This window comes from Hordeum vulgare, chromosome 6H (genome assembly GCF_904849725.1).
Source record: "Hordeum vulgare subsp. vulgare chromosome 6H, MorexV3_pseudomolecules_assembly, whole genome shotgun sequence".
In the NCBI taxonomy this organism is placed as follows: domain Eukaryota; kingdom Viridiplantae; phylum Streptophyta; class Magnoliopsida; order Poales; family Poaceae; genus Hordeum; species Hordeum vulgare.
Window position 1 is genome coordinate 431,129,446 of NC_058523.1, and position 13,357 is coordinate 431,142,802.

The window sequence follows — 13,357 nt, forward strand, 5'->3', positions numbered from 1 at the left end:
TCTGCAAACGTCTTGACAAATTCAGATCAGTTACCTATGTTCTACCTAATAAGGGTGACTCCTTCCTGTTTTGGTCTGACTCCTGTTTAATTGGAAACTCCACTATGCCATTGGCAGCCAGATTCCAAAGGTTGTTCTCCTTTGTGGCTGACCCTTTCTGCACAGCTCAAGAGGTCTTTGCTGCTTTTTCTGATGACAGTATGCTTTCCATGTTTCACCTCCCACTGTCTGCTCAAGCTTATCAGGAACTGACTTCGGTCCAATCTTTGCTTCTGGACCTGGACCTTGATCATCAGGCCTCTGACAGATGGGTATGGGGTAAGGATGCTAAGGTCTACACAGCCAAGGCATACTATGCTCATGTTCATAGCAGTATTGTACCTAATCCTTTGCTCAACTGGATCTGGAAAAGCTGTTGTACCATGAAGATAAAGATGTTTGCCTGGATGCTTATCATGGACAGGCTGAACACCCAGGATATGCTGGAAAGGCGTCATTGGAAGGTCTCTGATTCTAATCTTTGTGTTTTATGCCATGCTCGAGTCAAGGAAGACAGAGATCATTTATTCTTCAAATGCCTATTCAGCACGAGGGTTTGGAATTACCTGCAGATCACTTGGCAGGGGTCATCTATGTGGAGTGCTACTGCTGGAGCTAGAAAGGACTTCCCTCATCCTTTCTTTGCTGAGGTAGTTTTCACTGCCTGTTGGAATATCTGGACCACAAGAAATGCAAAGGTCTTCAACCAGGAGCAGCCAAAGTTCAGGAAATGGAGATCTGGATTTATTCATGTCATTTCTCTGTTAGCTCATAGAATTAAGGCTAGTTTCAAGGATGATATCCTTAAGTGGATTTCCTTTTTGCCTCCTTGAGGTTTGTATTCCTTTGCTCCTCCCCCCTTTGTACATTCTACATCCCCTCTTGTACATACAGTTTTCATAGTTGGGAATACAGAAAAATGGTTGTGGGGGATTTTCCCTACAGTAGCCGGTCAAAAAAACTTTGGATGTTTTGTATGCCTTTTATATCTTTTTTGGAACTAACCTATTAACTCAGTGCCAAGTGCCAGTTCCTGTTTTTTCCGTGTTTTTGAGCCTTTTTAGAGGAGGATTTTAAACGGAGTCCAAACGGAATAAAACTTCTGAAAAGATTTTTTCCGAAACAGAAGAAGATCGGGAAGCTTGAGAACCAAGGAAGGGGGCCACCAGGGATCCCACAAGCCCCCTAACCGCGGCCAGGGGTCCCGCGCCTCCCAGGCTTGTGGGCTCCCTGGGCCACCTCTGCCCTAGGTCTTTCGCCTATATATTCCCATAAATTCTAGAAAAAACTCAGGAGATCATCGAAAGTACTTTTCCACCGCCGCAAGCTTCTGTCTCCGCAAGATCCCATCTGGGGCACGTTCTGGTGCCCTGCCGGAGAGGGGATTCAGATACGGAGGGCTTCTTCATCAACACCATGACCTCTCCGATGATGCGTGAGTAGTTCACCATAGACCTACGGGTCCATAGCTAGTAGCTAGATGGCTTCTTCTCTCTCTCTTGGATCTTCAATACAAAGTTCTCCATGATTTTCATGGAGATCTATCCGATGTAATCTTCTTTTGCAGTGTATTTGTCGAGATCTGATGAATTGTGGATTTATGATCAGATTATCTATGAATCTTATTTGAGTTTCTTCTGATCTCTCTTATGCATGATTTCATATCCTTGTAATTCTCTTCGAGTTGTGGGTTTTGTTTGGCCTGCTTGATCTATGATTCTTGCAATGGGAGAAGTGCTTGGTTTTGGGTTCATACCGTGTGGTGACCTCACCCAGTAACAGAAGGGGTAGCGAGGCATGCATCGTGTTGTTGCCATCAAGGGTAAAAAGATGGGGTTTTCATCATTGGTTTGAGTTTATCCCTCTACATCATGTCATCTTGCTTAAGGCGTTAGTCTGTTCGTCATGAACTCAATACACTAGATGCATGCTGGATAGCGGTCGATGTGTGGAGTAATAGTAGTAGATGCAGAAAGTACCGGTCTACTTGTCTCGGACGTGATGCCTATATGTACGATCATTGCCTTAGATATCGTCATGAATTTGCGCGGTTCTATCAATTGCTCGACAGTAATTTGTTCACCCACCATAATATTTGCTATTTTTAGAGAAGCCTCTAGTGAACACTATGGCCCCCGGGTCTACTTCACACCATATTTGCAGCCTTACACTGGACTTGACAAGATTCTCCTACTGGATTGATACCTTGGTTCTCAAACTGAGGGAAATACTTATTGCTCATGTGCTGCATCACCCTTTCCTCTTCAAGGGAAAAAGCAACGCAAGCAAGTCTTCGTCAACGTGTCAATTTCTGGCGTTGTTGTTTGAGAAGTAGCAATGAACATGACGAGACAGAAATTCCCATGTGTCCTCAAGAGCGCTTGCTTTATATAAGAGAGATTTCATACCCGTCCATTGCTATAAAAGGTTGGGCTACCATGGTGCACCTTTGCTACTATTTTTACTTGTCACTTGTTACGAATTATCTTGCTACAAAACTATCTGTCACTCGTACTTACAACACTTGGAGAGAATTCCTTGCTGAAATCTACATATAATTTCTTCTGCTCCTCGTTGGGTTCGACACTCTTACTTATTGAAAAGGACTACGATTGATCGCCTATACTTGTGGGTGATCAAGACTCTTTTCCAGCCCCGTTTATGGGGAGTGAAGCGCCTTTTGTAAGTTGAAATTGGTAAGGAAACATTTTTGGTACATGTTAAAATTTACTATTGCATATCACTATGAACGATCACACTTTGAGTGGCTTGTTCAGTGCATCCTCGCCTCGAACGAAAGTTCAGGAAATTGTTCCTCCACCTGTGAACCTACTGAAAATATTTATTATGAGATTCCTTCGGATATGGTAGAGAAACTGTTGGCTAATCCTTATAATGGTTGAAATCATCCTCATTACCATTTGATATATGTGGATGAGCTTTGTGGATTGTTTAAGCTTTCAGGTTTACCATGAGAAAAAGTTAAGAATAAAGTGTTCCCTTCATCTTTGGAGGGAAAATCACTAATGTGGTACAGACTATTGGATGATATTAGATCATTGGATTGGAATCGTTTGAAGCTGGAATTTCATCACAAGTTTTATCCTATGCATCTAATCCATCATGACCGGAATTTTAGTTATAATTGTTGGCCTCGTGAAGGATAAAGCACCGCTCAAGCTTGGGGGAGGCTTAAATCTAGACAGAACTTATTCTTATAGACGTATGCCTTTTGGTCTATGCAATGCGCCCGTTACCTTTCAAAGATGTATGACTGCTATATTCTGTGATTTTTGTGAAAAGGTTGTTGAGGTCTGCATGGATGATTTTTCCATTTATGCGACTTCTTTTGATGATTGCTTGAGCAACCTTGATCGAGTTTTGCAGAGATTTGAAGAAACTAATCTTGTCTTGAGTTGGGAGTAGTGCCACTTTACGGTGAATGAAGGTATAGTGCTTGGGCATAAAATTTACAAACGTGGTATTGAGGCGGATAAGGACAAAGTTGACGCAATAGAGAAAATGCCTTGCCCAAGAGATATCAAAGGTATAAGAAGTTTCCTTGGTCATGCTGGTTTCTATAGGCGTTTCATTAAAGATTTATCAAATATTTCTAGACCATTAACTAATCTTCTCCAAAAATATGTTTGTTTTGTTTTTGATGATGATTGTGTAGAAACCTTTGAAATACTTAAGAAAGCCTTAATTTCTGCACATATAGTTCAACCACCTGATTGGAACGTACCCTTTGAAATTACGTGTAATGCTAGTGATTATGCTATAGGGGATGTTCTATGGCAAAGAGTAGACAAGAAATTGAATGTCATTCATTATGCTAGTAAGACCCTAGACACCGCTCAATGGAATTATGCTACTACTGGAAAGGATTTTTAGAAGTTGTGCTTGCATGTGATAAGTTTACGCCTTACATTGTTGACTCTAAAGTAACTATTCACACTGATCGTGCTGCTATTAAATAACTTATGCAAAAGAAAGATGCTAAACCTAGACTCATTAAATGGGTGTTACTACTCCAAGAATTTTATTTGCATATCGTTGATAGGAAGGGAGCTAATAACCCTCTAGTAGATAACTTGTCTAGGATGGAAAATATTCTTGATGACCCACTACCTATTGATGACAATTTTCCCGATGAACAACTTGCTGTCATAAACACTTCACGTAGTACTCCTTGGTATGCGGATTATGCTAATTACATTGTTGCTAAATATATTACGCCTAGTTTCACCTATCAAAAAAAGAAAAAAAAATCTTCTATGATTTACGACATTACTTTTGGGATGACTCACATCTTTATAAAGAAGGAGTAGATGGTGTTATTAGACATTGTATACCTGAGCATGAGCAGGAACAAATTCCGAGGAAGTGACATCTCGAGTCCTACCGAGGACATCATGCTGATGAGAAAACTGCACACTAGGTATCACAATCTGGTTTCTATTGTCCTGCTCTTTTTAAGTATGCTTGTAAGTACGTCCTTTCTTGTGATGAATGACAAAGAGTCGATAATATTGGTAAACATCAAGAAATGCCTATGAACTATTCACTTGTTATTGAATCATTTGATGTGCGGGGCTTTGACATTATGGGACATTTTCCTTCCTCAAATGGATATCCTCTTATTCTAGTTGTTGTTGATTATGTTACTAAATGGGTAGAAGCTACACCGACTAGTAGTGCTGATCACAACACTTCTATTGAAATGCTTAAAGATATTATATTTCTGAGGTTTGGTGTCCCTAGATATTTAATGACTGATGGTGGTTCACATTTTATTCATGGTGCTTTTCGTAAACTGCTTGCTTAGTATGATGTTAACCATAGAATTGCATCATCTTATCATTCTCAGCCTAGTGGTCAAGTTGAACTGAGCACTCATGAAATAAAATTAATCTTGTAGAAGACTGTTAATAGGTCCAGAAAGAGTTGGTCTAAGAAACTTGATGATGCTTTGTGGGCTTATAGGACTGCGTATAAGAATCCCATGGGGATGTCCCCATATAAAATGGTCTATGGAAAAACTTATCATTTACCTCTTGAGTTAGAACATAAAGCTTATTGGGCAATTAAAAAACTTCATTATGATTTTAAACATGCCGATAAGAAGAGGTTATTTGATATTAGCTTGCTGGATGAGTGGAGGACACAAGCTTATGAAAATGCTAACTTGTTTAAGGAAAAGGTTAAAAGATGGCATGACAAAATAATTTAAAAATGATAATTCAATGTAGCCGACTTGGTGCTTTTGTACAATTCTCATTTTAGTATTTTTGCAGGGAAACTCCTCTCCAAATGGGAAGGACCTTATGTTTTCGAGGAGGTTTATCGCTACAGCGCTATAAAAATCCATACCTTTGAAGGTAAAAACCCGAGAGTGGTGAATATGCAAAGAATCAAGCATTATATTTCAGGTACACCCATTAATGAGGAATCTAATGTCATCCAAGTCATAACACCGGATGAGAACATAAAGGAAGTCTTCTGAAACACTCCAGAAACCTGAAAGAGGCGAAGCTACGTGGTACGGTATGTAAACCGACTCCAAAAATTCCAGAAAATAATTTTTTTTGTGGTTTGGATATTTTAGGAAAAATACAAAAATAAAATGGTGTCTTGGGGCCCACAAGGGAGGCACAAGCCAACAGGGCGCGACCCTTGACCGCGCCCTGATAGTTTGTGGGGCCCTCATGCGCCTCCGAGACTCCGAATTCCTCCCGAGCACGCATTCTTACCTAGGAAAATTCATTATATATACTCTCGTGTGTTTTGACCACCACATCGCGGGATTTTCCTCTGTTCTAGTTCTCAGCTGTTTTTCTGTCAGATTTAGATCGCCATGACTTCACCAAGCCCTTCAAAGGACAAGTTCTTTGAGAAGTTCATCAACCCCTACCTGCAGGAGGTGATGAAGCACCCTCAAGCCATTGAAATGCATGAAGGGGTGCTTCACATCTAGGATGTTCAAGCCCAAGAAGGAGGGAAGTGAGAAGGCCAGGTTTGCAATGGCGGAATAGGAGATCTTCAAGTACCAAGGGATGGTGGAGCGTGGTCTGAGTGCTAACCACTCCATGATCACGGATTTCATCCGGGAAAACAAGTTGGACACAAAGAACGTGGGGGAGATTATCTCTACTTGAAGCTCGGATCGATCACCTCCAATATCAAGTCTATGAACTCCAAGGTCAAGACTATGAGTATGAATCTAGGTTTCACAGGATGACCTTCGTTGCTGGTTTGAGGACTCCCGAGACAAAATTTTCCTTCTATGATGGGGAGTCTATGCCCTGGAGTACCGAGGACACGCCTGCTACACCACCACCATCACCTAAAGCGGACGCTTGATTACATGGGTATGGGCACCACCCTCGGCTTTTTCCAAGCTTGGGGGAGGTGCCCCGGTATCGTATCACCATCACTTTCATTATTACTATCTATTTTAGTTTGATCCTTTGTTGTTTCATGATTTAGAAAAAAAAATTCAGATTTTATTTCTTTAGGATTTTTTTTGCTTTGAGTTCCATCTATCCTTGTAATCGAGTACGCAAGATATATAATAAAGATTAGTTCAGTTTTCGTGGTTTACTCGTGGACACCCATCATCATAGCATGTCAGCAAAAAGAAAGATAAAGATCATATGCTCATCTCATGAGAAGTAATGGCTTCACACAAAAAGGGGTATGAGTGATAAAAGTTGTTGATAGTAAACAAACATAGTGTTAGTCATTGTTAAAATCTAAGCAAGATTATGATAGAGAGAGGAAACTCACATATAAATACACTATCCTAGAAATCTTTTATGATTATGAGCCTTCATCAAATATTATATAATGGTTAAGTGTTGATGTTGGACATGGAAGACAACGTAATGATCACGATAGTTTATATTCATATAGAAGTTATATGGTCTTGGATCTTTCAACATGTGATGCTTGCCTTAGATCCTTTGCTAGCCCAAAAAATTCTGCACCAAGTAGAGATGCTACTTTTGCATCCAAAACCGTGAAACCCAGTTTTTTTTGCCATGAGAGTCCACAATACCTACCTATGGATTGAGTAAGATCCATCAAGTAAGTTGTCATTAGTGCATCAAGCAATAAAAATTGCTCCTAAATATGTATGATCTTGTATTGCAAGGGAAAATAAGCTTTGTACGATCTTGTGATGGCAAAGAAATAAAAGGAACAAAGTGCATAATAAAGTTTGCTATCATAAGGGGCAATATAAAGTGACGTTCCATTGCATTTAGAGTTCGCACATCCAACAAACTAAAGGCGCATGCCAACCTCTGCTTCTCTGTGCAAAGGGTCTATCTTTTGCTTCCAGGAGTTTAACTCTGTTCTTGAGTCATTAAAGTTTGTTCCTCTTCCAACCTATTAATTCTATAGTGGCAAACATCATGTGTTGGGGAAAGATTCAGATCTATATATCCAGGTGTATGTAGATGATCATGATTTATTATTTTTGATATTATCCTTGAGATAAATAAGTTGGGTGGCAAATCATTTAAGCGCCTATCTTCCTATGTGTCCTATGGAAATATGAGCTCCAAAAATATACCTTGAGTGCGAGCAATCATAGAAGATTAAATGATAGTTGAGTATGTGAACTTGACAAAAATAAAGCTCTTACATAGACTCTCCTCTCGATTATGATGAATTATGATTGCCCTAATGACTGAGAACATAGTTTGTTGATTTTCAATAAAGTTTATGCTTCATATTCCAATAGTTGTGAAAGGATTGATACTTGTTTGTGAGAAGTTATATGATAAAATACTTGCTGATATGTTAATATTCATGATCCTCTGATGCTCGTATTCAGTTTTTATGAACATCTCTCTCTCAAATCATGTGGTCATTATTTTTTAGCTTGGTTTCCGCTTGAGGACAAGCGACGTCTAAGCTTGGGGGAGTTGATATGCTCATTTTGCATCATGAATTACTATTTACATTTGTGTTGATCTTGCCCATTATCCATTATTATCATACAAATTATTATGCCTTTTCTCTGTGAATATGCAAGGTACATCAGTGAGAGGGAAATATGTGGAAACTGGAATTCTGGACTAGGAAACCGAGAAAAAGGCAGAAAAATCAAGTTCCTCCAAATGTCCTAAAACTTTACCGAGAATTTCCTAGAATATTTAAGAATTTCTGGGCCAACAATATACGGGAGAGGGGCCACCAGCTCAGCACAAGCCATTACGACGCGCCCACTGGCCACGCCCTAATAGCTTGTGGGGCCCCAACTGGCCCTGTGGCGATCATGTTCTCCTATATGGTGTGTTTTACACTAGAAAAATCATAAGTTATCTTTTGGTATGAAGCGCCACCGTCTCGAGGCAAAAAACTGGGCCGAGGCCCTTTTGCTCTCCGGTAGAGAGATTATGCCGGGGGAATTCCCCTCTGGGAGGGGGAAATCAAAGCCATCATCACCACCAAAGTTTCCTCCTTCGTGAGACGACCAATCTTCATAAACATCTTCATCAACACCATCTCATCTCCAAACCTAGTTCATCACGTGTATTCAATCTTTGTCTCAAAACCTCAGATTGGTACCTGTCGGTTGCTAGTAGTGTTGATTACATCTTGTAGTTCATGCTTGTTGGATTACTTCGTAGAAGACATTATGTTTAGATCCTTAATTATTATTATTACACCTCTCGCCTTGAACATGTTGATGTTGTGTGAGTAGTAATTATTGTTTTTGGGGACACGGGAGAAGTCTTGTTATATGTAATCATGTAAAGTTGGTATTCGTTCGATATTTTGATGATATGGATGTTGCTACTTCTCTTAGTGGTGTCATGTGAACGTTGACTACATGACATTTCACCATGTTATGGGCCTAAGGGAAGTCATTGTAGAGTAACAAATAGATGATGGGTTGCGAGAGTGAGTGACAAAAGCTTAAACCCGAGTTTATGCATTTCTTCATAAGGGGCTGATTTGGATCCACTTGTTTCATGCTATGGTTAGATTATTATTAATTCTTATTTCATAGTTGCGGATGCTTGCAAGAGAGGGTAGTCATAAGTAGGTTGTTAGTTCAAGTAAGAACAACACCTTAGCACTGGTCCACCCACATATCAAATCATGAAAGTAGCAAACGCGAATCAACTTAATATGATGAACATAACTAGACAGAAATTCCCATGTGTCCTCGGGAGCGTTTGCTTTATATAAGAGAGCTTTCAGGTATGTCCTTTGCTATAAAAATGATTGGGCTAACTTTCTGCACCTTTTCTACTATTGTTACTTGTCACTTGCTATGAATTATCTTGCTACAAAACTATCTATCACTTCTACTTACAGCACTTGCGTAGAATTCCTTACTGACATCTACTTATCATTTCCTTCTGCTCCTCGCTGGGTTCGACACTCTTACTTATTGAAAGGACTATGCTTGACCCCCTATACTTGTGAGTCATCATACACTATCATAGACTGATGGTCAAGATAAACTTTAGGCAACATGTAATCATTAGGAAAAAAAGAACCTCAAAATGTGTTGCCAAGTAAGTGGCATAAATGCCAGCATGAATTTTGCATCTAGTCCTGTTATAATTTAGGCGGCGCGCAATGATAGCTCTCAGATTGTAAGTGTTATCACCATAAAGTGGGCGGCGCAATATAGGAGGAGTGGGGGCACTGAGACCAACACCCTCCTTCATAGCTGTTATGCATTTTCCTATATACAAAGACAAATAATGCACAAAAGGAAAATTCAAACTAGTGGCCCTCGCATTTGATGCGCCTCTAGTTTCTCCAACAGTTAGGGTGAGGAGGATCCTAAAATTCCTCAGGCTTAGGCTCATACACTCCTTTGTGACAGGGAAGCAATCATATTTCACAAAATCTAGAAAGAGTTAATTCATAATGTTCAACATACAAATCAAAGCGCACTATCGGAGCATCGACCCTAGTCGAGAAATAAAATTTTTGCAAGAAAGAATTAGTGAGGAGAGAGTATTGATCACATTCATCTATGAGGAAGTTGGTCAGCCCGACGGTTGCGGCAAATTGTGCAAATTCTTCATGAAAACTCGCTTCGTTCATGAAGGGGGTATGTGGCAATTCGTAGGGCCCAACTCCTGTGTTGCGGAGAATGTTAATATCGCGATCCCGAGTCTCCCCAATAACTCCCCCAGGGCTCTAGCTTGAAGATCCCTTCCTTGAAGAACACCTCCTTAGGAAGTATATTTTCCTACACATGAATTTCTGAAATTTTTGGACCACAAAACTGTGTGAGTAAAACCTTGCAAGATTGATAGCGACTACTCATATGGATTCCTAGAAGTCATATCAAGCATTACTACTACTTGGAACTCAAAGAATCAAACCTGCAAGGTCATTTTTAGTAGCAGCAAGTGCAGAAAAATTTGCAAAATATAAACCACTAAAGCAAAAACTAATTGGATGAATGGGAGAGTCACATACCAAGGAGCAATTCCTCAAAACAGTTTCAAAAACGAAGTTCCAAGCAAAGAGATTGAAAATTTTAGTTTCCGGAGGAAGAGCTCGGGATAGAGAGAGAGCTAGGAACTTTTTTCTGGATGTAGGTGACGAAGTGGGCAAAAGAGATGGGGAAGTGGGGCCCTATGGGGCCCACAAGGCATGAGGGCTCGACCAGGGGGTGGCCGCGCCCTGTTGCCTTATGGACCACAGGTGCACCTCCCTACTACAAATTTTAAGCCAAAAATTCTTAAAATTCTAGAAAAAGTGATGTTAAAATTTTGTGGCATTCTGAGACTTCTTATTTTTGGGTCATTTTTCTATTACATGGAAAACTCGGAAAATAGGATAGTCATGACATTTTATTTTTCTAAAGCTAAGAGAATAGAGGAAAAACTTGTGATACACACAGTTCTGAATACTCAATTCATCAATCACATGTTTTTCGAAAAGGACCCATTAGTAAGGTTGATCAAGTCTTATTAATAATCGTTTCCGATTGACATGAAACCAAGGAATTTTAATATATTACTAGGTTACCTCAATGGGGATTTGCATCTCCCCAATAATAAGATTGTAATATTTCTTCTTGGCAATGGAAACATGGATTTGAAAATCTCCAATGATAATCGTGGCATGAGGTTCAATGACATTAATGTTATTAACCAAAGTTTGCTTCTTCGGAAAATGCATGGTATGTTGCTTGCCATTGACATGAAAAGTAACTTTGAATTTGTTGCAATCAATAACAGCCCCTGCAGTATTTTAAAAGGGTCTACCAAGGATGATCACCATATTGTCGTCCTCAGGCATATCAAGGATAACAAAGTCTATTAAGATAGTAACATTTGCAACCACAGCAGGAACGTCCTCACAAACCCAATGGATAGAGCAGTGGATTTGTGAGCCATTTGCAAAGATATCTAAGTGTGTGTAAGATTACTCAAATCTAGTCTTTTATATAGAGAAGGGCATCACACTAACACCGTCCCCTAAATCACATAGGGCATTTTTAACATAGTTTCTTTTAATAGAGCAAGGTATAGTGGGTCTGCGAGGATCTCCCAACTTTTTATGCACTCCACCATCAAAAGAATAATTAGCAAGCATAGTGGCAATTCCGATTTCAGGTATTTTCCTTTTTTTGGTGATAATATCCTTCATATACTTACCATACACAGGCATTTTCATTATATCAATCAAGGGAGTGTGCAGAAACATGGGTATAATCATTTCAGCAAAGCGCTAAATTCTTCCTTGTCCTTACCTTTAGAAGTCTTACGAGGGAAGGGCATGTGTTTCTGAACCCATGGATCTCTTTCTTTTCCATGCTTCCTAATAACAAAGTCTCTTTTATCATAACGTTTATTCTTAGGAGGTGGGTTATCAAGATCTTCAACATGTTCTATTTGCACATCATTATTAGGCTCCTTATTACTATGTGGTGGACCTTCTACATGAAAATCATTATGATCATTATTATTATCACTAATTTCATGTTCACTATGAAATGTTGTCTCAACATCATAAATAGAAACATCATTAGGATTGTCAGCAGGTTTCTCAATATCAGGTTCACTAGGAGCATGCAAAGTCCTATCATTTTTCTTTTTCTTTTTCTTCTTAGTGGGACTAGGTGTATCATCATTAATTCTGTGAGAATCCTATTCTATTCTTTTAGTGTGACCTTGAGGGTAAAGTGGTTCTTATGTCATTCTATCTCCTCTAGTCATTACTTTAACAACATGATCACTCATATTATTATTCATTTTAGCAACCAAATCATTTTGTGAAACCTGATCTAGTTGGGTGTGAGCCATGGAAGCATGTTTACCTAAACCTTTCACATCATTAGCAATTCTAAACATCAAGTGACTTATGTGGTCCATCATCATGTTATTACGTCTTAATTGATCTTTGACATAATTATTGAAGTGTTTTTGCTTAACAACATAATTATCAAATTCATCCATGCATTGACTAGGAGTCTTAGTGTAAGGTATATCATTTTCACTAAAGGAAAGGAGAGAACTTACCTCTACAACCTGCGTGGGGATGTCAATTCCATGAATTTCTTCAATAGGTGGTAAATTCTTAACATCTTCAGTTTTAGTACCTTTCTATTCCCTAGATCTTTTTGCTTCTTGCATATCTCGAGGTAGATCTAGTCTATAATCATCTTAATCAATATAATCAAGTACGCCAAATGGTTTTACCTCCATAGGAGGGCCCGAACCTGGGTAAAACCACCGTGTCCCCTTCTCCCTGCGACCCATCAATCCTAGGTCCACAATTCGGGACCCCCTACTCGAGATCCGGAGGTTTTGACACAAAAATTGGTGATTTCATTGAGAGTTCCATTATTGGATCGCCGAAGAGATCGATGGCTCATGTAATTGTCAGCGACAAGATCAGCAATGGGGCCATCTTCGTCCTCGGGTAGGTCCTTTCGTTCGGCAGCATCACGCTACGCGCACACTTGACTGGCCGTCTCAGCCATATCAGAGGTTGTGCCCCCGACCATCAAGCGAGGCTAGGGAATTTCGAATTCCTGGTGAATTCGCTGGATGATCCGATCCCCACAGAAAATTCGTCTTCGACTCATGAGACCAAATACCCCAAAGCTTTAACTTCAGACTCGGCGTCCAACCAAATCCTTGGACCCGTCTACTCGAGGAGCCGGACTCAAGATCGGACTCAATTTCGCCGCCGGAATCACAGTCAGAGGCCATCACCAAACATGCCCTCCTCACGGAGGCATGCTACGGTAACAAAAGTCCTTCCTTGGTGCTAGGAATTCTTCTTGCTACTTCTTTGTTTTGCGTCGGTTTTTCCCTTGAAG